Consider the following 25,743-nt stretch of genomic DNA (forward strand, 5'->3'; position numbering starts at 1 on the left):
GATCCCTCTCCCACCTCCTCCCCTGCAGTATGCCTTGGAACTCTAAATAAAAATTAACCATTTTTGAACTAAAACAAATAAATAAGTAAAAAAAATAAACCAAAAGAAACCAAATAAACCAAAGCGTCAGTGGCTATTATTTCTCCCTGAAGGTATTTGTGTTTTATACGTTTTGGAATAAATGTTGAAATAAGAGTGTTTGGAAGATCCTGAAGAATGAAATTCAGGAAATGTGGAAGAGATGAGAGATTGTCAACTTGAAATATCATAAAGTGAGGAAGCTGGGAAAAGGAATTTAGTAAATAAGGTACAAGTTTGGGGAAGAAGCGTCTTTCCAGGATTTGGAAATCATATCACACCGGGAGCTATTTATTCTCACATTTTATAAGGCTATCAGTTGGCCAAATTGTCAGCTTTCTTTGTATTTATGTTATCTTAGCTCAGGTCATCTGAAATTAACTATGAAACATAAACTAGTGAAGTTATTAATTATGAAATTAATAACGTGGACATACCTTTACTGACAGTCGGTGGGAGTATTAGCACTTCTTTTTTATTCTTATGACATATTCTTAGATAATAGTTTCCAGTATAAGCTGGAACAAATAAGTGATGTGCTATTAGATATGGGCAGAGGGAAATTTAATGTATAATACATATTTAAAATATTAACTTACATCCTGGCAGCCCCTTTCAGCCCCCAAACCAGTGAGATACCAGATGCAAAATGGAAGGGTGCCATAGGAGTCAGAGGACTTGAGACCTTTTAGGGGACCCCGCCAGTGCCTATCTGGAACAACAGAGGTCTTGTGACTTCCCACAAGATCCACACCAACACCTGAACAGACTGATGCACTTACAATAAAAATAATATCTCACACCTGTAAGATTGACCCATATTAAAAAAAAAAAAAAACTCAAACAACAAGTGCTGCTGAGGATATGGAGAGAAAGGAACACTATTCCATTGTTGGTGGGAATGTAGACTAATCCAACTTCTATGGAAAAAAGTGTGGAGATTCCTCAAGAGACTAAAAGTGGATTTACCATATGACCCAGCAATTCCATTCCGAGATATCTGTCCAAAGAGCACAAAAATGCTAGTTCTAAAGGAAACCCGCACACTTATGTTTATAGCAGCACCATCTAGAATAGCCAAGATACGGAAACAATTTAAATGCCCCAGGACAGATGAGCAGTTCAAGAAGATGTGATACATATAAACAAAGGAATATTACTCAGCAATCAAAAAAGATAAACTTATGCCATTTTTGGCAACATGGATGGAACTTGAAGGGATAATGCTAAGTGAAATAAACAGGAGAAAAAAATAAATACTGAGTGGTGTCACTAATATGTGGAATATAAATTAACTAAATTAATAGTCATGTCAAGACAAGCTTAAAAACTAACCCTGAGAGCTGACTATAGAACTGAAGCACCAAGTTGGGGAGGGCATGGGTGGCCATAACTCGATCTCTGCAGCAGCTCAGCAGCAGCAGCAGCAGTTGGCAGGAGGGAGCAGCACAACCTCTCAAAGCCATTGATGGGTCAAGCTCCCCAGGGGCAGATGGAACAGTGGAAACCTGCCCTGTGTGTCCTCATGCCCTGAGCCAAATCAAACCCTGGAGCAGTATCTGTCCCCACAGCCCTGAGCCAATGCTTCTGAACTTCGGGGCTCTGACTGTGCTCCAGGCTGCTCAGGTGAGACTGGGTCCTCAGCTGATACTGTGAGTGAGCTGAGCAGGCTTGGAGGGTGAAAGGAACCTGCAGCCTGAGTAGCAACAGAACCCCCATTGTTCACCTGGACCCACCATTTCCAGCTGCCAGGTAATTCCTGGCAGGGCTCAGGGTCACAGCCTCTGGACCTGCCCTTTGCCAACCAACCCGCCCCCCCAGCCCCCAGCTCGAGCAAGAAGCAGATATTTCTAAGTCAGAAATCTCGGTGGGAGCTGACCACCTCCATCTGCCCCCAGCCCCATCTGAGTTGGGTCAGAGGGTGTCCCCACAGCATGGGGCGACCGTGGCAGGCAGCACTGCATGAGGGACACACACCCCGGGTCGTGCTGCTGGCGACACTCTTGACAGTGAGGGAGGGGGCTGTGCCCTGGCACTAACAGGCAAGACAGGAGAGCAGCAGACACGAGGAAGAGGGAACCCACAGGCCGAGCTTTACTGCATCCGCCCGCCTGCCAGAGCCGCCCCTGCCTCAGGCCTGCGAGGTGGCCGATGGGCACGCTCAGCTCACGGGCAAAAATGGAGGGAAACCATGTCCCAGAGTTTTCAGTGTGAGGATGCGAAGATGGACTGTGTCGAGTCTCATGCTCACGACGTTGTGCCGTTTATGATGTCAGTTGATGGCATCCTGTCATTTTGAGACGCACCAGAGATTGAGGCAGTGACAGTCTACCGGGAGACCTTGAAAAGCCAAAACCTGGGACGGGGTTTCTCACTACAAGTGAAACGGCCTCTCCGGCATTCTACGGGCTGTTGTTAACTGGGTACATTTCAATCTCTAGTAAGTCCTATAAACACTTGGCAGTAGCTTTCTCGTTAAGGTTGAAAAGCCACTGGGTTCCCTGTGCCGATGGCTGTGGCCTCTGGCTCTGACGCCACAGAGAGCCGCTGTCATGTCACCGGCAGAGCCTACATAGGCCCTGCCCGGCCTGCGGCTGTGTCCTGAGGAGCCAGAAGCTTTGGGACCGTGACCTGTGGACTCGACAGAGAGAGCGAGAGCGTGTTTTGGTGTATTTGGTTTTCTTTTGGTTTATTTATTTGTTTACTTGGTTAGTTATTTGTTTTAGCTATTTATGTTTTTTTCTTATTTTCCTTTCTTACTTTTTATTTGCTTATATTTTTTCTACTTTTTCTTTTTTATTTTCCTTGTTTTATTATTTGCTTTTTGTTTTTGTCTTTTTATCTTTATTCTTTTAATTTTTTATTTCAGTTTTTAGTTTTTTGATTTTTCTTTTTTGTGTGATCTCCACCATTTTCCCTTCTGTTGTTATTTCATTTTTTGTTCTTTCTTCCCCTTTGGTTTTTTTTTTTTTTTTTAGTTTCTAATTGTTGTTTGTTCTATTTGTCTTTGTTGCTGTTCTGTTTTATTATTAAATTTAGTGGTTAGTTTGTAATTGGTTTGTTTGTATCATTTTTTTTAAAGATTTTTTATCTATACAAGCACTGAGTACAGTCAGAAGTGCAGGAGGGTGAGAGAATTAACCAGAGCCAGAGTGGGGAACAGAACAGGCAGACTGACGAAATACACCGCTGAGGGGAGCAGCCAGTGCAGCAGGAGAGGTCTGCGTGCCATGTGGGACCCTGGCCGGTGGCCGGGGATTGAACAGCGCTGCAGAGGCTGCGGACAGCCTCGCAACCCAGCGCTCAACCGCTGCGCCACTAGAGGAGGCCCTCTTTGTATCATATTTTTACATTTTTATCTTATTTGTAATTTTTTTGTGTATTTTCATTTATTGTTAGTGTAGTTAGTACTGCTAGTAAGGTAGTGAAGTTAGTATTGCTGGTAGAGTTATTAGCACTGTTAGTATTTAGTGAGGTTAGTATTTTTTGAATACTATTAGTACTATTAATACTAGATTAATTGTACATTTGTTACTATCGTAGGCGAGTCAGTTGTCAGCCGAGGTAGCGCAAGGGCTGTGCGCCCAGTCAGGGCTGGTGAGTGTAGTCAGCACCGTCCAAGCCCAAGCTCGCTGTGCTTAAGCGCCACACTCCCCAGGGACGTAAAGCAAAAACCTTTCCAGTGCTGTGGGAGCTGGGGGAGGGCGCCCAGGCCAAGGTGACGCTGGTGCTGCCCGCCCTCACGGGCACCAAGGTGGCCATCAAGGGCGTCCGGAAGTCTGACCTGCCCAACCTCCGGCTCCTGGCCCGCGAGATGGGGTGCTTGGAGGCCCTTCACCACCCGAACATCGTGGAGCTCTTCCAGGTGGTGGACACCCGGGAGGAGCTGCAGCTCGTGATGGAGTGCGTGGAGGGGGAAGACCTGCAGGACTCCTTGAACGAGCGTGGGCACCTGGTGGAGGGCGAGGCCCGCCAGCTGTTTCAGCAGATCCTATCTTCAGCAGATCCACACCAAAGGCATCGCCCACCGGGATGTGAAGCCCAGAACATTCTGCTGACCCGAGAGGGAAAAGTAAAGCTGATGGACTTCAGGCTCAGCGTCCAGGGCTTCCGCAAGGCTTTGAGCTCATGCTGCTGTCGCCCAGAGTACCTGAGGTCTACCTTCGCCAGAGGTACAACGGCCCCAGGGTGGACGTGTGGAGCCTGGGCGTCATGCTCTACCAGATGGTCACCGGCACACTGCCCTTCATTCACGGGGACCAGCCCCGGCAGATCAGGGACCATGTCCTGGGCGGGTACATCCACCTGCCCTCCTACCTCTCGGTCGAGTGCCGGGACCTGCTAACCAAAGTGCTGGCACTAGACCCCTGGAGACGCAGCACCCTGAAGAGCATCAAGCAGCACCCCTGGGTGGAAGGAGGACCCTGCCCTTCAGCGAGCTGTTCCTCGGCCACCAGGACCCGGCCATAATCAAAGCGATGGAGCGCCTGGGCCACCAGAGGCAGGACATTCGAGAGGCCATTGAGGCGAAAAAGTACAATGAGGTCATGGGCACCTACCTGATCCTCTGCTCCAGGAGGCAGGAGGGGGAGGAGGACCCCGAGGAGGAGGAGGAGGTGTGGCTGAGGCGTGTCACCTTTTGTGAGTCCTTCCCTCACACTGTGCCCTATGGTGACCCGATTCCAAGGACTGCCCCCCGCAGCCTGAGGTTTTGGGGAATACCCAGAGGCCAGGTATCCTGCGAAAAGAGGCAGTCCAAAAGAAGGGAGAGGATGCCACCCGGGGGAACAAGGTCATCTCTGCCAGAGTCCCTGAGCTGGAGGACGCCCAGGAGCACACCACCACCTCCGGGCAGGGTCCCCTCCAGGAGGACGCCCCAGAGAAGAGCAGACCCTAGGCGCTAGGCCTGGTGCTGGAGGATGCCTGGGAGGACGGCAGCACATCCGTTCAGGGCCCCAGCTGGAGGACACCAGGGAGCACAGCAGCACCACTGTGGCAGGCCCCCAGCTGGAGGGTACCAGGAATGCAGGGCCAACATTATCAGTCCAACTCCCCAGCCCTCCAGCACCACCCTAAGATCTCCCCCAAGACGTGGCTGGTGCCATACGAATGCAGTGGCCCCTTCACCAACAATTAGCGGGGTTGAAAATGGTTGCCTTGCAAGCTGCCCTGGTGTGTCAAGCCAAGGCGGGAGGGCCAGAGATAGAATAATAAACCGTATCTTGGAATTTTGTCCCTGCTGTGCAGCATTCAAACTGCACAGCAACAAAAACTAAGAATACTGCCACAACAGGCAGAAGTCCCCCCTCCCCCCACCAAAGCACAACCACTCAGTGGCCATGGTGAACAGGAGCACCCCAGGAAAGGTTGAGGCTCTGGAGAGGCTCAGGGGCTGGGCCCAGTCGAGGGCCCAGGAGCAGCACGAGACACACAGGACTGCAGCACAGAAGTCTGGGCAGCACCGATGTCCCTGGAGCAGAGATGTCCCTGGAGCAGAGCAGGTGAAGGGCCAGGAGGGCAACGGAACTGGTGAAGCACCTGGAGGGGAGCAGAGCTGGTGAAGGTGGTGCTGTGGAGGGGTTGGGGAGAGCTGAGCAGGTACAGGGCCCCAGGAGGGGTGTGGGGCTGTGTGGGGGGAGCCACCAGAGGCTCCAGGGCCAGAGGCGGGGAACCCTGGGCCTCTCTCCCCCATCTTAGGCTCTGTCCCCTGAGGGCCTCCCTGCCCCCTTGCTGGGAGAGACCTGCTGCCGACCCCTGGGCACACGGATGGCACAGAGGCTGCAGGAGCTCTTCCATCTGAGCGGCATTGTCACGGACTGACAGCCACGGTAGCAAGCCCCCTGGATTTCGCCCCTTTCAACACTGAAATTCCAAGTTGGAGAATCGCTCACCCGCCAGCTAGTGGCGGCTCCTGGGGCCTCCTGGTTTCCTTCTGAGCCCTGTAAAAGCAGGTCTGGGCAGCCCGCCCTGGAGGGATTTCGCTGGCAAAAGAGCATCCTAAACAGGTAACTCTGTGCTTGGGCTTTATTGACTCTTCTTTTCCACGCAGGTCCCGGATGGCGTGGGAGGCGGCTGCTGATGGACAGACTGGCTCCCCACTGCAGGGGGCACCTCCAGGGGACCTGCTCTGCCTGCGGGGCGCTGGGGCGTGGAGGCATCTCAGTGCTCTTTCTCTGCCTGCAGGAGACAGTCAGAAATGGGATTGTTCTGTTAACATGTCTATCCCATGAAACATTAAATCAGTGTTTGACATCGACTGCATTTGCTTCTCATGTATGAATGCACCCACACTTCCAACACATGGGTCATCAGAGAGCTGGATTCGCTTGAAAATTTTAGAAAGCATTTAGAAAATTTAAGAAAAGTCAGATGGGCCACAGGGTGATACCACGGTGACATGAGATAGTGAAACAGACCTACCAAGGAGTATGTCATTAGGTATTTGCACTATTTTCCTTAGGCACATGTGCATGTCTTGCACTGTGTCTGTGCAAGTATGTGCATGGGAGTCAGTACATGTGTGTGTGCATGTGTGTGGTTCTATGGGTGGGAAGTGTTCATATACCTTCTACCATCAAAAAGACATAGAGAGCTGTAGAGAATTGGTATCATGGCTTCAAAAGTGGGTCCTCCCTGGTGATGCACTGTGAAGCTATGGGCAGCCTCTGCAGCATGAGTTCGATCCCCAACCAGCCACAGAGCTACCCACAGGGGGCAGCAGACCTCTCCTGTCTCCCTATTTCTGCCTTCAGCAGTGGATTTCATGACATCTGCCTGTTCTGATCCCCAAATGTCTCTGGTGAATCCTCTCAGCCCCTGCATCTCTGGCCTGCACCCCATACTTGGATGCATAAATAAAACTAAATCTAAAAAAACCTATACAATTGTGGCTGCGTGATGCTGGAGACGCTGATGGAGTGGAGGTGAGGACTAGGCAAGTGGTTCTCAGAGCTGGGGTTGAGGGAGTTGTGGGCCAGAATGAGATATTTTGAGGTCATGGATGTGTAGAGAACATTGGAAGCCATGAGATGGATTAGTTCAGTTAAGGACAGCAAAGCAGAGGAGGAGACACGCAAGCACATTTGAGAGAAAAACGAATGGACATTGGAGTCAGCAACCGAAATGGAAGTGGCCGTAACATGCTCTGCGTGGCAGCTCAGCAGCAGCAGCAGCAGCAGCAGCAGTTGGCAGGAGGGAGCAGCACAACCTCTCAAAGCCATTGATGGGCCAGGCTCCCCAGAAGCAGATGGCCCAGCAGGAAGCCTGCCCTGTGTGTCCTCTTGCCCTGAGCCAAATCAAACCCTCCACTCTTCGGACCTGGGAAAAGAGGCGCTGGAGCATTATCAGTCCCCACAGCCCTGAGCCAATGCTTCTGAGCTTCGGGGCTCTGACTGTGCTCCAGGCTGCTCAGGTGAGACTGGGTCCTCGGCTGATACTGTGAGTGAGCTGAGCAGGCTTGGAGCGTGAAAGGAACCTGCAGCCTGAGTAGCAACAGAACCCCCATTGTTCACCTGGACCCACCATTTCCAGCTGCCAGGTAATTCCTGGCAGGGCTCAGGGTCACAGCCTCTGAACCTGTCCTTTGCCAACCAACCTGCCCCCCGGCCCTCAGCTCGAGCAAGAAGCAGATATTTCTAAGTCAGAAATCTCGGTGGGAGCTGACCACCTCCATCTGCCCCCAGCCCCATCTGAGGGTCAGAGGGTGTCCCCACAGCATGGGGCGACCGTGGCAGGCAGCACTGCATGAGGGACACACACCCCGGGTCGTGCTGCTGGCGACACTCTTGACAGTGAGGGAGGGGGCTGTGCCCTGGCACTAGCAGGCAAGACAGGAGAGCAGCAGACACGGGGAAGAGGGACCCCACTGGCCGAGCTTTACTGCATCGCCCGCCTGCCAGAGCCGCCCCTGCCTCGGTCCTGCGAGGTGGCCGATGGGCACGCTCAGCTCACGGGCAAAAATGGAGGGAAACCACGTCCCAGAGTTTTCAGTGTGAGGATGGGAAGACAGACTGTGTCGAGTCTCATGCTCACGACCTTGTGCCGTTTATGATGTCAGTTGACGGCGTCCTGTCATTTTGAGACGCATCAGAGATTGAGGCAGTGACAGTCTACGGGGAGACCTTGAAAAGCCAAAACCTGGGACGGGGTTTCTCACTACAAGTGAAACGGCCTCTCCGGCATTCTACGGGCTGTCGTTAACTGGGTACACTTCAATCTCTAGTAAGTCCTATGAACACACCTCTTGGCAGTAGCTTTCTCGTTAAGGTTGAAAAGCCACTGGGTTCCCTGTGCCGATGGCTGTGGCCTCTGGCTCTGACGCCACAGAGAGCCGCTGTCATGTCACCGGCAGAGCCTACATAGGCCCTGCCCGGCCTGCGGCTGTGTCCTGAGGAGCCAGAAGCTTTGGGACAGTGACCTGTGGACTCGACAGAGAGAGCGAGAGCGTGTTTTGGTGTATTTGGTTTTCGTTTGGTTTATTTATTTTTTTTTAATGTATTTAGTTATTTGTTTTAGCTATTTATTTTAGTAATTTTGTTTTTATTTCTTTGTTTTTTTTCTTAATTTTCCTTTTGTTTTTATTTGCTTATTTTTTTCTACTTTTTCTTTTTATTTCTGTTTTTTATTTTCCTTTATTATTTTATTATTTGCTTATTTTTTTCTTTTTGTCTTTATTCTTTTAATTTTTTTATTTCCAATCTTTTTTTCATATTTTATCACAACTATGTTTAAGAATGCCATAATCTTTCCAGTATCAACTGAAAGGAAATATTTTTGTAGATATGTCTTTCAAATTTATATATACTCAAGCATCCATTTCTAAATAGTATTGGAGCCAAATGGATCACTCTACAAAATCAGCACTCAAGTCATGCCAAAATACTACTTGCGCTCATTGTTGGCTCTTTCAAACTGTGCCTTCTGCTTTTTCCTGGATATGAAAACTCATCTGATCTTGCCGGCTATTGAAGGTGTACTCATACAAGACTGAAGACTTTTCCTTAAACATTTCAATTAAAATTATATTTCATAGGCATCCTTGAGCACACTATGTTGGATGCAAAATGCAAGGTACTCATGTGATCCTTCTCTGTAAAGTCAGCTCTACACTTTCATATCAGATTTAAGAGTGAATTTCATTTTCATCAGTCTATATAGCACATGCAACTCTCTCCTGTCTTTCATTTCACCAGGTCTTGCATTTGAGTTGCCAAAGTGCTTGTCTCTCTCACTTTTTTGTCAGCTACTACAGATTATGCTTAAAAGCTACTGTGATCTTTTATGCATGAAATTTTTCATTGAAGTAATAAGGAAATAAACAAATGCTTATTAGAAAGTAGATAAATGGACTTCTTGTTCCAGAATATAGATTATGCACTCAGGCTTTTCTCCTACCACCAAAAACATTGAATGATGCATAGAAGAAAACACAGGCAAAATGATGTATGGCATAGGTTTCCGTGATATCTTTGTGGATTCCTCTCCAATAGCCAGAGAAACAAATGTGAATATAAACAATTGGGATTACATCAAAGTAAAAACCTGCACATTTAAAGAAACTATTGCTAAAAGAAAAAGGCACCCTAATAATGAAGTAAATATTTACATAGCATATAGCCAACAAGGGACTGATACCAAGATCTACAAAGACTCATATAACTCAACAAAAATAAAAGCCCAATTTTAAAAAAGTGGGCAAAAGAGTTCAATAGACACTTCTTCAAAGAAGATGAAGAGATGGTCAAGAGGTACATGAAAAAATGCTCACCACTTATCATCCCGAAAATGCAAACCCAAACTACAATGAGATGCCATCACAAACCTGTGAGAATGGCCCATATCACAAAGACCAGAAACAAGTGCTGGTGAGGGTGTGGAGAAAAAGGAGCCCTCTTACTCTTTTGGTAGAAGTAGAGTGGCCCAGCCCCTCTGGAAAACAAGATGGTGATTTCTCAAAATATTAAAAACAGATCTACCGTATGATCCAGCAATTCCACTCATGGCTATCTACCTGCAAAAACGCTAATTTGAAGGGTCATATGTATTCCTATGCTGACTGCAGCACTATTTACAATAGCCAAGCTATGGAAACAACCAAAGTACCCCAGGATAGGTGAGTGGATCAAGATGTGGTACACATACACACATTATTCAGCTATAAGAAAAGATAAATTCTTGCCATTTGTGACAACATGGATGGAACTGGAGGGGTTTATGCTAAGGAAAATAAATCAGAAGAGAAAAGACAAATACCAGACGGCATCACATGCGGAACATAGAGAAACAAAACAAAGGATCAGACAAAACCAAACCAGTAAGAAACACTAAAAATCTGATAGAATTGAGGCTACAGTGTAGGTGGGGGGGTGGAGAGCAAAGTGGGATGGGGACACAGTAGGCTATGGTGGAGGACTATAGATGGCTTGGTGGTGGGTGTGGTGTGTGGTAACATACATCTGAAGAGGCGTGATCCTAGACCTCTAAGTCATGGACAGTGTTGCAAACTAATGTTACCTCAATAAAATGACAAATAATTCCATTGTATCATTTTTAATATCTAAAATTTCTGCAACTATGATATAGTAAATATAATTTCTAAAATAAAATTGTGAAATTAAAAATTAAAATTAAAATAAATCATTAAAACTTTTAGAATGTGAGGAGATGTTGAACTAAAATAAAGATAAATTTCAGGAAAATTGAATGAGTGAAAGGCACCTATAGGAGAAAAATGAAACATAGAAAGATTTGTTTTATTTTTTTTCTTCCACACAGGCAGACCATGGAATTGCTAAATATAAATTGGAATGGGACAATTTAGGGGGTAAAAAATGAGGTGATTGATCAAAACCTGTTATTGCATAGTTTTCATAATGACTATGTTCCCCATGGATTGTAGTTCATGGACATCCTAACTGAGGAGCTTCAGTAATTAATACAGAAGAAGCTAGGGAGTACTAAGACTGGAGGTTTGAGTCTATTTCAGTTATGTAAACCCATAATCAACTCAAAGTGGCTTTAAACAACCATTTTATCTGTTCATGAATATGTGTGTATCAGGATTTAATGTAGTGAATTATTTCTGTGGCACCAGGGTCATTTATTTAATCAATTTGCAGTTATCTCTGGCTGGGCTGGGCTTCGTTCAAGAAAGACTTGAATACACTGCTGGTGTCTCTGAGAGCTCCTGCTCCTCATGGCTAGCTTGCACTTCTTCACAACTGGTGGTCTCAGGATAGTGGGTCATTTACAGGACCACTGGCTTCCAAGTGGTGAAGAAAGATGTTGTAGACTTTTGAGCCCCAGACTGCTAAGTTTCATAAAGTCACTTCTGGTATATTCTATTAGTCAAAAACAGGTACTAGAAACAGCTCAGATTTTAGAAGGAAAAACATACCTTATAATTAATGGGGTCAAGGAAAAGGCACAGTGCAAAATAGCATGTGGGATGAGGATTTCTGTCACCAAGTTTAGAAACACACTATTCCCTCTGTCCAAAAAAAATTCCTTCCCTCATGCAAAATGCATTCACCTCTCTTTCCAAAACTTAATTCTATTACAGCATCAGGACCAGACTTGAGGAATACAACTTATTCATCTGAATTAGGTGCAGGGAGAATAAAAAGTTCTTTGGGTGTAGCATCTCAGCTTCAAAGACATATGAATAAAAAACAAAAAAGTGTGTTTTCTACCCATGCCCAATGTATCATGGGAAAATAGACACAGAATAACTGCTATAGATTCATTCAAAAAGGGGAGAAAACAGGTCCCATATGACAGTCACATATCCATTTTGAAAGCCACTGAGCACCAATTCCTGTTGCTCTGAGGACTTTGAAATGGACAATGACTGTAATCCATCTCTACTTCAGGGAGAGATTCTCCTAGAGAAAAAAAAAAAAAAAAAGACCCGACTTCATGTCCCATGAGGCATTGCTGTTGTGTGCTATCTGGAGATTTTCCTGCCTATAGAAGTTTGGGGACCTGAGGTCACTTTTGGGGGGGCTCTTTTATCTCTCCCAGTGAAATCTGGTGCATTTCCTATTACAGAAATATGGCTTTCATATATATCAAATTATAATGCACTATATTTTACATTAGTCAAAACCTTCATCCATAAGTATCTCCAAGACGTGCTCCCCTCTACTTCGGACTGTGATTCAGAGTGCCATGGGACAACTCACTTAAGATTTTTAGAAGCTCTTTCATCAACCTGAGATGTCAAAGCATTACCATTTAAAATTTTCTGAGGCCTTAACAAAGGTTCTTCCAGGATGACCCTTGACTTGATATTTACCCTGAGGCCACATTTTACAGTCAGCACCTGGACTTTGGGGATTTGGTGCTGGCTGGGCAAGTTGGAGATGATAAATGGTTTTATTTTCTCACCTGGTAAGTCCTCGATTAGAAATAGTCCCTTTAAATTTTGCTTGAAAATGAAACAACCCCCTTTTTTGGTGGATTTCTCCACCTTACTTAAAATATTGTCCGCTAAATGATGTCAGTTAACATTTTTATTATTCTCAGAAACTCCATTAGCCAGATCCATGAGTTAATTAGATCCACTCCTACTTTCCTATTCCTAAGCCAGTATCACTACTTAAAGTTTTTTAGTGCAAAAAGACAATGACTTCTGGTTCAGTTGATTACTTTTGTATATTGATTGACATCGCAGTTGCTGCACCCTTAATTCACCATGTTATTTCTACGAAGGCTAAGCCTCTTGCAAGGTACTCATAGTAGCTTGAAAACTGAGTATAGTATGGGTGTGAGGGAAGTTCCAGCTAAATAGTTATAAGGCATCAAAAATTTAGTGGTTTAAAATCACCACTGTATTTGATAATGATTCTTTTAATCAGTTTTATGCAGGACTTGATGGAGCTGTGATTCTGCACATGCAGAATTAGCTGGGCTCAATCTTTCAGCTGCATTATCTGGTGTCTGGGATAGGCAAGAAGCCTCAAAGAGGCTTTATTTACCTATGTGACACCAGCATGCTCTTCCATGTAGACTTTTTTATGTTGCTAATGTAGGCTTCTTCATGATCACCCCAGGATATTCAGAGTTCTGGTATGGTGAGTCATTTCCAACAAAGACCAATACAAGCACTAAAGAGACATTGCAGGCCTAAGAAGCAAACCAGCATTATAAAAAAGTCTAGGATAAAGAAGATAAAATTTTATCTCTAGAGAAATTGTAGAAAATTAAAAGACCAGATGAGAATTTTTCTCAGTTATCTTCCTTGATCCCATCTATCATGAAAAAATGTATTCAAAAATATACTCCTAGAAAATGGGAACTAAATGTAAGAAAGCAGGGAAGAATATCACAGGGAGAGAAAGTAGGTCCCTTACTCTGGGCTCTATAATGCCTTCTACATAAGGATTCTTCCTCTAGTTCTCACTCTCAGGCCTCCTTACCGCACAGCATATTGTCTAATGTACACGGAAGAGCCCAAGACTTCTCCAAGGTCAGAAGGTTTTGAGTCTCTATGTCCTAGCGGCTCTCTCATTTGCCCAATTACATTTTTTTAAAGTTAGAATTAGATAAACTACATACTCACTTGTTTCTTCTTCTTTCTCTCCTCCCCCTCTCCTTTATTCTGGACATTGTAAAAGTGTCTATAAAACTCAGAATACAGGAAACTATGTCATTCATTTATATCGTGTAAGATTTTATCTGAGATTTAGTAAGTTGACCACTTCATGATAAATGAGCTACTATATACCCAAAAAATTTTAGAGTCAGTCTTTTAATCAGTAATATCACTTTTATTATATATACACAATAGACCATTATGCCTCCACAGACATTCAGCATGTTGCTTATAGTCTTTTTAAACGTTTTCTTGCATGTACTACCCTCATGGCATAAAGGCTGCCCTCCTAAATTAAGTTCATTCTTAGTTCCAAAATGGGTAATATTTTCTGGTTTTCAGTAATATATCATTGAGTTAGTATGTTCATGATGTTGGAAGGACAGCAATATAAACTTTTTCTTAGACTATAAAATCAAATTAACTAGAAAAATGAGGAGGAATACATTATTCTAAGTTAAAAACAGGGTTCCAAATCTCATCAAATGAAAATTTTCTCTAAGTGTGTATTATAAAATGATGGATATAACATCAGGATATTGGAAGATGATTAACAAGGCAGCTGGAAGCTACTTGAATTTTGTCACTTTATTCTAAAAGCTGCAAAAAAATACCTGATGACAGGCTATTGGAACAGGCAGAGTGAGAAAGAAATGGCCTATTGTCTTTACAAAAACACCCATATTACTTTTATTAATATTTTTGAAGTTGAAAGTAAAGACTATCAAGGAGGGATAATGAAATACCAGCTGGACTTGCCCATAAGCCTGGGAAGGTCTTTCCTTCCATATGTGGGTAATGTTGGAGCCTAATAGTTCAGCATAATAATGATCAATCTTATCTGCCTGCTCCAAATATCCTCACTTGTCCATGAGGGGTAGGGTTAGATGACCTCCCAAGTTCTTTTCAGACCCTCAGTTTAAGAACATTACCAAAATCCCAATTGGACTTAATCTTTTTCCTTTTTTAATTTATCTGAATTTATACACCCAATTTATGCATAAACATGCTATAGAAAGTTCCCAATATTTCTTTTTTAAGTGGAAAGTTTTACATATTGATATCCTTTATTGTTTTCAAATTACTTCTTTATAAATTTAGATGTAAAAGGATTTAGAAAAAATTCAGCATTTTTTAACTTTTTTTTTTTAATTTTTTAAAAAGATTTATTTATTTATTTATTTATTTATACAAGAACCGAGGTACAAGCCAGATTCGTGGGAGGGTGAGAGGATTCACCAGAGACAGAACGGGGAACAGAACAGGCAAACTGACAAAATACACTGCTGAGGGGAGCAGCAGGTGAGACAGGAGAGGTCTGCTGTGCCAAAAAATTCAGCATTTTAATGGAAATAAATACCAGGGTTTTGTCTACAGGAATGATTTCTTATATAGAGAGAGAGACAGTGAGGGAAGGGCAGTCAAGGCAAGGAGAGGGGAAGTAAAGGGAGAAATAGGAGGGAAAAAGGAAGACTTTTTAATGCCTTCATATATTTTTCAATATCTTTATTCCCACACAACTTTGGAAATCATTAGCAGTTCTGCTTTATTTTTTAATAAAACAATTTCTTTGCAACTACTAATCTAATTTTACCTTAAAAGAGTATATAAATAGTGGCTTTGCATTCTTTGGATAAATACCAAGGAGTAGAATTACTGAATCAAATAATATATTTTTAATATTTTGGGAAAACTCCATATTGTTTTCCATAGAAGTTAAATCAGGAAGGGTGGCATTTGTGGAAATAAATAAAAATCAAACATTTTTATATTAGATACATTTAAAAGAAAAAAAGTAGAAATGTTTAAGAAAGCTGTTTCTGTACCTAACACTATGTGCAAGAGAACACATGTGAAAAATAGGGCTGTGGTTTGAAGTTGTGATTTAATATCTAGGATTTCATAGGATTATTAAACGTCCCACAGTATGTATTAAGCACTGACATTTGCCACAGAAACTTGGCATGAACTGTTCCCTTCAGGAAACCGATACAGTCAGAAAGACTCTGGTTTCTGTTAGATTTAGAAGAATATTGAGCAGATCAAGCCATGTTGATGGTAGTGGTCCAAATATAGACAATGTAAAAAAAAAATGATAAATTATCCTGAAGGGGGAAAAGTTGAGTGACATTAAATAGTCTTAAAATTTTAATTTCAATCAAATCATTTGTAATGTATTTCCTGATTATTAGGCAATTCTTCACTTAGTTTATCCTATTATTCTAAGAAGGAAAATGCTATAATAATAAAGAAAATGCCACACATAGCATTAAAAAACACATGCACCTCTGAATGAGCTTTTATATATAGTACCATTTCCTGCTTTAAATTCTTCAATTCTTGGCCTCTATTTACCACTTACTATGCCAGGCACTGTTTCATTATATATATATATATATATATAATTATTCTATTCTCAGTAGTAACTAATGAGGTAACAGAAATAATATCTACAGTCTTCATATAAGGAAACTAAGACAAAATGGTAAATGATGTGTCACTGGTCAAACATCTTCCAGTGGCTTAAACAAGGCTCATTTGGTGTAATATATAAGGTCTGTTCTGATGTGGTGCTTGGCCTTTTTGGGAGACAGCCTACTCTTCTCAAATCCTGCATGTCACCCATTTTAACCTACTTCTGAAACAGGAGACCCATGGCTGCTGCTGCCACAGGGTGTGGCCAGGTTTGAGGACCAGCCCTTGTGGGAGCTGTGGAAGGAGGGAGGTCCAAGGCATAGGCAGCCAGTAGGCCAGCCCCAAGCTCCAGAAGCACTGGCCTATTTTTGTGCCAGTACTATATTGTTTTTAGTACCACTGCATTATATAAAGTTTGAAAAGGTAAAGTGATACCTCTATTTCTCTTTTTTTCTTAGGGTTGCTTTTGCAATTCAAGTCCTTTTGTATCTCCATAAAATTTTCAGTATTTTTGCTCAATTTCTTTAAAAATATTGCTGTTATTTTGATGGGGACTGTGTTAAATTTGTATATCATTTAGGCAAGAGTATTATTTTGATTACATTAATTCTCCCCGTGAATATAGGATGCCCTTCCATCTCCTTAAGTTGTTACAGTAAAAACACCCTGGTGTTTTCAATGCTTCGATCTTTTACCTCCTTATTTAGGTTAATTCTGGGTATTTATTTGTGAAACAATTATTAATGGAATTATTCTCTTATTTTCTTGTGCTTCTTGCTCATCATTTTCTATATAAAAAGGCTATAGATTTTCAGATGCTGATTTTGTAACCTGCCACTTTACTATATTCATCTATTTTTTTCTAAAAATTTTTGATGGGGTATTTAGGATTTTATATATATAATATTATATTGCCTACAAATAAAGATAGTTGATTTTCTATTTTTCCAACTAATTCTCCCTCATCTCCAATTTTGGCCTCATAACTTGGCCAAAGTCTCTAATATTGAGTTAAATAAGTGGTAATACTCTTATCTTATTCTCAACATGAACTTACAGATAATGTTTTGAGGTTTCCACCAGTAAGTACAATATTGGCTATTGGTTTGTGATATAAAGATTTATCTAATTGAGGTAGGTTCCTTTAACTCCTATCTTTTTAGAGTTTTTATGATAAATGGGTGCTGAATCTTATCAACTGCTTTCTCTATATCTATTGATATTATCATGATTTTTATCTTTACTTTGTTGATACAATTTATTCCATTGACTGATTTATATTAATCCTTCCTTGCATCTCTGTGATAAATCCCATTTGGCCATGGTATACAAACCTTGTTGTATATTGTTGAATTCAATTTGCTAAAATTTTGTTGAAGATTTTTGTGTTGATATTTTCAAGAAATAGTCAATATTTTTATTCTGCTGCCTTTATGTGGTTTCAGTATTAGGGTAATTTGGCATTATAAAATGTGTTAAGGAGCATACAATTTTCTTGTATTTAAAAAAATTGAGTAAGATGGGCATTAATTCTTCTTTGAAATATTGATATAATTCATTTACAACACTGTCTGTTTCTTAGCTTTTGTTGTGGGAAAGATTTTGTATTGCTGTTTCAATGTCCATACTTGTGATCATTCTGTTCAATTCATCTATTTCTTCCTGTATTCGTCTTGGGGGACTACATTGATCCAGAAATCTGTGGATTTCCTTAAGTTATTGAATTTATTGGCATATAGTTTTTCATAGTAATTTTTTATGATTCCTTGTATTTCTGTACAAACTGTGGTAAATTCTCCACTTTATTTGTGATTCTGTTCATTAGTGTTTTTATTAACATAAATAGATTCCAATTAACAGACTAATGATAATTATGCTGCTTACTCCTTAAAACCCTGAATTATAGTTAAATGAATAGTATTAGATTTAGAAAAAGGTAGAAATGCTTAGAAAATATATATGAGAAAAGAACATTGCAATTTGCTTGAATGAAAAGTAAATAAATTTTCAAAACTCTAAATATGAAATAAAGCTTTTTTTTTTTCACTAAAGAGCTATACATCAAATGAAAAATTACAGTAAGGAAGGAGAATTAGGACTAGCTAGATCTCTGGAAGCAAAGTAGGGATTCCTAGGTGTAGTTTACAAATGTTATGGCTTATCAATGTTGATAAAATGTTTTAATACCTGAGACCATATCTTTCAACTTTTTAGAAGAAGAAATAATTTGTATGAAAGACCTCCATACTAGAAAAATAGGCCCCAAAATGGAGGAGAATCAGAGAAAGACAATATTTAAGAATTATTCCACATAATGATAAATCCTCACCAATATGCTACATCAATTATGTTGGCTTAACTGAGCCATTTTCCTCTAACTTCTGAAAATAAAGAATTATTGGCAGTAATAAGGATGATTCATAACCATAATAACACATTTCACAAACATCCTTCGGAGCTTGAGTTCCACTTCACGAGATAGCAGCTATTACCATTACCATGTGCACCAAAAGTCCTTCATAACCATGAAGGCAGATAGCAAAAGTAAGCTAAACTGTCCAACTCTCTTGGTCAATACATAATTGTAAGTATCACTTTGTTTATTTAATTATTGTTTCAGTTCCAACATGAGCCTTTCAGTTTTCAATCTCAAGACAACTTTTCATTCTTTTTTGAAATTTTTGTTTAAAATGTTCTATTCATTCTTTTAAAATTATGACTTTTTATGTTTTTCATGTTTATATGTATTGAATGTTTGAAGATATTAGTCATATTTATTCTAGAAACTTACCCCTAAAATATGTACTGCCTTACCTAAATTTTTAAAAAATTCTTTACAACCCCATGTGGGAGGAATAAACTATCTACCCAATGAATCAAATATATATCTAGCATATTTTATTTAAACTATCTAAATAATTGTGTACTTAAAATCTATTTCCTGAGTTTCTGGATCTAGGAAAATTTTACTTAAGAAAAATAAAACTGAAGTTAATCAAATAAAAGATTAGCAATCTTAGACAATTACTCAATATTCATAAGCATTTAAAAGTTTTAAAAACATGAAGTGGGGATATAGAACATGTTATTTAAGGCATGCTGCTTTCTGAGGCAGAAATGCTGAGTTACTTTAATAGTGGTGTAGAGGTTTCTGCAATCACTGTTACAGAATTGAGAACAAGCTGAGACTCTTTTTTTTTTTTTTTGATTAACTGATGAACATTTTTATTTTTTTAATTTTTTTATAATAAATTTTATTTTTATATTCCCCATACAATTGCAACCCCCCCATTCTGACCCCAATCCCTCCCCTCCCGCCCCACACCCCCCAAAAAGTGTCTCTGGTTCATAGTTTTTTGTTGATTTTGATTTTCACTTTCTTATAGTTATTCATTTTCCTGGTCCCTTATTTAAGTTTTCTAGATTCCTGCTATAAGTGAGACAATCCGGTATTTTTCTTTTTCTTTTTGGCTTATTTCACTTTTTGGCATGATCCCTTCCAGTGCCATCCATGTTGCTGCAAATTGCATGTGTTTATCAAGCTGAGACTCTCTTTACAGTTAAGTGTATGCTTTAGAATTGCTCTAACCTCAACTAAATAGATGAGGGCCCACACTATCATGCTAATATTATAGATATATTTCTGTGTGTCTAAACCAAAATATTTATTTCTCCCTATTTTCATGACTTACTGCAATAAAAATAAATCTGTAACCCAGGACTATGAGTGGAATAATCATTTTGTGCATACAATACAAGAAAACAAAAGCAAAAGTCATTTTGAGTGAGGACAGTGGTGAGAGTAAATCTTCATTTGGTTGAATTAGTTGTTTCAGACTTAAGTCAGTTAGCTATCTAGCTTTTGCAAAGAGCAGGAGGAAATATTAACTTTAAGTTTCCTGTCAAATACATTTTCTTGATGTTTTCACAAGGTATTTTGCAATCTGCTTTTTTGTTTTAATTTCATTCTGTTTTTCAGAATCCCAGATACATTTTACCAAGATTTTCCTTTATGCTATTTATAGAAAGGAAGGGAGAACCAACCTTTATAAACATTCAGTGACTAGCCAACCCAAGTTACCCTAAGGGCTGAGAAATATGAGATTCTTTTATGTCCATATGGAGAATAGAATGGTCCCAATCAAGATGGTTTCATCAGACTAAAGTTCAGATTGGCTAGGAGGGATAGAACTGGTATGATAGTAAGCCAACTCTGTGTATTTTCCATCCACGTATTTCAAAGTGAAATAGAAGATGTATTGAAGCTAACCTCTGTCTCAAGAGTAAAGTTCTTCATTTATTACGACAAAAGCGGACTAATTAAAACTCAAATGTTCCGTAAACATACCAAAGACTTATTTTTTAAGACACACAAATACAAAAATAAATGCCACGAGGAATTTTTTAAATTATACTCATAAGGTACATGGATGATTACACAGATAAGTAGGCAGATTTTCAAGAGTAAGATGGGTGAAGCAAATAAGAAAGTAGTAAATATTATGATTAGATAACTTGAATAATTTGCAGTATTTGTGCTATTGTGATGGTCTGCATTTGTCCATTACCTGGCGCTGTAGTGATTAAGACAAGATAATAACCCAGATTGTAGAAATCTGATAAAATGAGACTTGGGGATGAGGGTATGGAAGCTTGCTGGATGTTGATTGGTTTGTATATCAAAGGAAATTTATTTGTTATCTCTAAGAATTAATTCTGAGAAGTATGATTCCCTTTGTACACAGTCCCAAATGGCAGAGCACCAAAGAGAGAAAATGAGAAAAAAAATAGAGAATACACAAAGAAAAGAAAGTAAAAAATGGTTCTCTTTGCTCCACACTCAAGAAAATATATTTTAGCATAAAATCAAAAATTTATTTTCTGTAACTTCCATCTCTCCAGTTATAATGGTGTCCCCAAACTCTAATCTTGTCTCCTCAGTCTAGTAAGAATGCATCTTCAAATGAAATATTTTTTCCTAGTAACCTCCAAAACCAGAAAATGCTTTCAGGGGAAAAATCTACCATAAGTGTAAAGCTTATCCTGTGTATATAAGTGATTTCAGAGACTGCCACCCAGTGGAATTTCTTCCTGTTTTGTTGTCCTTCAGAGTTCTATGCTATTTTATATGACTTTTAAAATTGCTATCATATATAAGTTTCTTTATTATAATCTCTCACTGGATAGGTTATGTTCTTTCAGGACTTTTAAGATATTCCAGTGTCTTCTGCTACCATTGTTTCAAATGAGAAGTCAGTGTTAGGGTAATTGTTGTTTCTTTGAAAATACTTTTTTCTTTTCTGGTGTTTCTACATATTGAATCATTCTCTTTACTAACCAGAAATATTAATATGAAGTGACAAAATATGATTTTCTTTTTACTATTTTGCTCCTGATCTTATAGGTCTTCCTAAATCTATAAAATCTTTTCTCATTCTTAGAAATTTTTAGCCATTATCTCTTCAAATATTTATTTTGCTCTATTGTCTCTTCTCTACAATTTCAAGTACTCATGTACTTAGATCTCTCTGTACCTTTTAACTTCTTTTTTTCTCCTTGGGTCATACTGATAATTTAGTGCTATCTTTTAGCCATTTTTAATCTATTGTTAAACATACAAGTGAAATTATTTCTTTTAGTCATTTTATTTTCTCAGTTTTAGAATATCTACTTGTTTTATACTAAGTTGTTCAATTCCCTACTAAAATTCTCAATTTTGTTTTCTACTCCTTTGATCATATTAAAGTAATTATTTTAAGGTATGTTGTTGATAATTATATTATCTGGATCCTATGTGGGAGTTTTTATAGTTACTCTTGATTCCCTTGATTTTCTAATATGAAGACTTATTTCCTCATGTGCTTTATTTTTTGTATTAAATACATGTTATTGTATGTAATAACTTATAATAGTAATTTGAATCCCAGATTGATATTTTATTCCTTCTTAGTGGATTTATATTTGCATCTGATGGCTAGACAAGGACTCTAGCAACTTTGAATCACATAATCTTTTTAAAAAATTAGGATTATTTAAGACTAATGGCATGAGGGCTGATGTATTTCAAGCTTGACCCTATTTGACAGGGGTAAACTGTACAATGGACACCCCCCAAAAAAATACTATCTCACATGACAGGCATTCCTCTGTTTTGTTCTGCTCTCATAACTCAATCCTATTGCCTTGTTGGTTTTCAAGCAGATGTTTTTTCTCTGTTTCTTTGGTTGTTTTTGATAGAAGGATTCATTTAATCTATCTAATAATAGATAAAGTATTTTTTATTTCTCAGTTTACTAAGTCCACAGATCCATTTATTGATCATTCCTGATCAATGTCGATTTGAAGTGGACATAATTTAGATATTGGCAAAATCATAAGGCAAAACCTTAACATGCAGGATAAAAGCCAAGTAGAATTCCTTGAACAGCTTCCCATTGTGAAGACAGTAAATCATAATGCATTCTGGGAGAATGGGATTAATGTTACTCTCAATGATTTAAATGATGTAGCATTAGTAGCCTCATTTAAATCGCCTTTGTCACTGCAAAAATTGAATGAATGATGGTGGATAATAGCTTACTGAAAACTTAATCAAGTGATAGCGCTAGTTATAACAGTTGTGCTAAATGTAGCATCTCTTCTAGAAAAAAAATAACACAATTATATTTACATGGAGTGTGAAAATAGATCTGCTAGGACTTTTCCATAGTCATTAAGAAAAAAATCAAAATCAGCTTGTATTACCCTGAGATAAAATTAGATATATATATATTTAAATAATGTATATTACTGTTTTTGCCTCAAGGCTATGTTAATTCTCTTGTCTTTTCTCATTCATAAATCAAGGGACTAGCACTACCTCAGTGTATGAATGAAAATAATCTAAGTGAACAAAACTGTATTGGTGGTATTATATGATCTAGATAAATAATAAGTGACAAGAACTATGAATTTCTTAATAAGACACATGTACTCTAAAGAGTAAGAGGCAAGCACAATGAAGATTCACAGTTCTGGTACATCAGGGAAGTTAAAGTAAACCTTGTACCTTATATCACTAAGTAATATACCACCTAATACCACTAAGAAGGAAGCAGATTACTTGGGAGACCACTTTGAGATTTGGAGGCAGCATATATCATACTTGGAAATACCATTTGACTCATTTATTTGGTGAGCAGGAGGGTCTGGATTAGATTAGAACTAGAATAGGACCTTGCATCTTAGGAAATATGATTCAAATGTCCCAAGGTAATGTCAATACCCATAGCGACAAAAGTAAGACATGGAATCCCTGGCAAAACCTAATAGAATATACACAACATTACCAGGTGAATCCTGTAGCAAAACCATAGCATTTATAATAGAGAACTATACAATTTTTTGAAAAATAGCTATTTTGAATTAATGAGCTCTAATAGAAGATTAGTGACTTTTAATAAGACATCAAGTGGCCTTATAGCCTGAGGTGCTCAGTATAAATTATATTTTATCAAACCCATTGCTATAAGCTGGATGGTTGTACCCCCATAATTTCAGATGTTCAATCTAATCCTTAGTGTAATGGTATTTGAAGATGAGTCCTTTGAGAGGTGTTAAGGTCATAAAGGTACAGTCCTCATGATTGGGGTTAGTGCTCTTACCAAAGAGACCCCAGAAAGCTCCCTTGTCCTTTCTACCATGTCAGTAAAAAGAAGACTGTCCATGAACCTGGAAGCTGTTCCCATTCTAGTTTTAATCTAGTGGCACCTACATCTTGGGCTTCAGTCTCCAGAACTGTAAGATAAATATCTATTGTTTATTAGAATACCTGATCATTAATACTCTGTTACAGCAGCCTGAATGAACTAAGATCCTCACCAAGTTGCAACATCAGGATAGTGGAGGATCTGTGCAACAATTTATTATGATATGGAGGTGGTGTAGTTAGAATTCTGATAAGGTGGGTTCAGTGACCACAAATAAGTTGAAAAACAGGCGAGGTCCTCTCATGTTCCCTACAGCTCTTTCACTGATGCCTCTTGCTCAGCTCACATGCAGGACTCTAGGGATTTCCCTGAGAAGAGTTAACATAGGAGAAATTAACCCAAGCTTATTTCATACGTGGATGGCTTGGTATGTGAATGCAAGTCAAAAAGAACTACTGTTGGATTACCCTATTTGGAAGTGCTCTGAAAGACTGTGATGAGGGGAAACCCTCTTGAAATACTGAGTTTGGGACACTGAGTCAGATTATTTATTTTTTCTGCTAAGAGAAATGTCCAAAGACATACTCAGATTCTTGGGCAGTAGCAACTGCATTGGATGGTTGATTGATAAACTGAGAACAGTATCAAAATACTGTGAAAGAATTATATGGATGAAATTATGACAATAGGAGTAAAATGAACACTTTTCCATTAGAAAAGATCCCATGGAAATGCAAATAAAAACTACAGTGAGATACCATCTTATACAAGTGAGAATGGCATATATTAAAAAAACTAGCAACAACAAATGTTGGCGAGGATGTGCAGAAAAAGGAAATCTCCTGCACTGCTGGTGGGAGTGCAAACTGGTCCAACCACTATGAAGACCTGTGTGGAGATTCTCCAACCTGCTAAAGATGGAGCTTCCATATGATCCAGCAATTCCACTCCTAAGTACCCAAAGGACACAGAATCATTAATTCAAAAGGGCACCTGCACCCCTATGTTCATAGCAGCACTATTTACCATAAGTAAGCTATGGAAACAACCCAAATACCCAAAAATAGATGACTGGATATACACAATGGAATATTACTCAGCAATCAAAAAAGAAAACTCATGCAATTTGCAGCAACATGGATGTAGCTGGAAGGGATCATGCTCAGTAAAATAAGCCAGAAAGAAAAAGAAACTCATAGCAGGAATTTAGAAAACCTAAATAAGGGACCAGGAAAAAGACTAATTATAATAAAGTAAAAAATCAAAATCAACAAGCAAGTATAAACCAGAGACATACTGCGGGGGTGGGGGGGAAGAGATTAGGGTCAAAATAAGGGGGGTGGGAATTGTATGGGGACTATAACCAAAATGAAAATGCATACATTGTGCAAAAATGAAAAATGATGTAAAAATATATAAAATTAAATTAAATTTTAAAAAAAGATCCCATGAAGAGTTGCTGCGCAAGAGTCATAGGATGAGCTGACCTGCCTTATCCTGCTCTTTCACTGCTATTTTCCTGAAAGAGCTTCTCCAATAAAATATTATTACCTAGAACCCCAGTCTCACATTCTGTGTTTATTGAACATGATGTATGACAGTGGGAGATAAAATTATCCTAACATAAAATGAAGACAAAAAAACTAGTTCTCTTGTACTGAAATTTGAATAATAATAAAATAACCCACTAACTTGAAGGGCTATATGCAATCCTATTTTTATTGACTATTTATAATAGCCAAGTGTGGAAAGAAACTAAGTGGTAAAAGGCAGATAAGTGGATTAGACAGGGGTGAGTGTGTGTGTATACACAATGGAATATTACTCAGCTATTTAAAAAAAAAGAGATGAACTTTTGCTATTTGCAACAACATGGACAGAAGTATAGGGGATTATGCTAAATGAAGTAAGTCAGAAGGAGAAAGACAAATATATACTCTTTCTCTTTACTTCCAAGAAATATTATTT

Source organism: Talpa europaea (genome assembly GCF_964194135.1).
Source record: "Talpa europaea genome assembly, chromosome: 5".
NCBI lineage: Eukaryota > Metazoa > Chordata > Mammalia > Eulipotyphla > Talpidae > Talpa > Talpa europaea.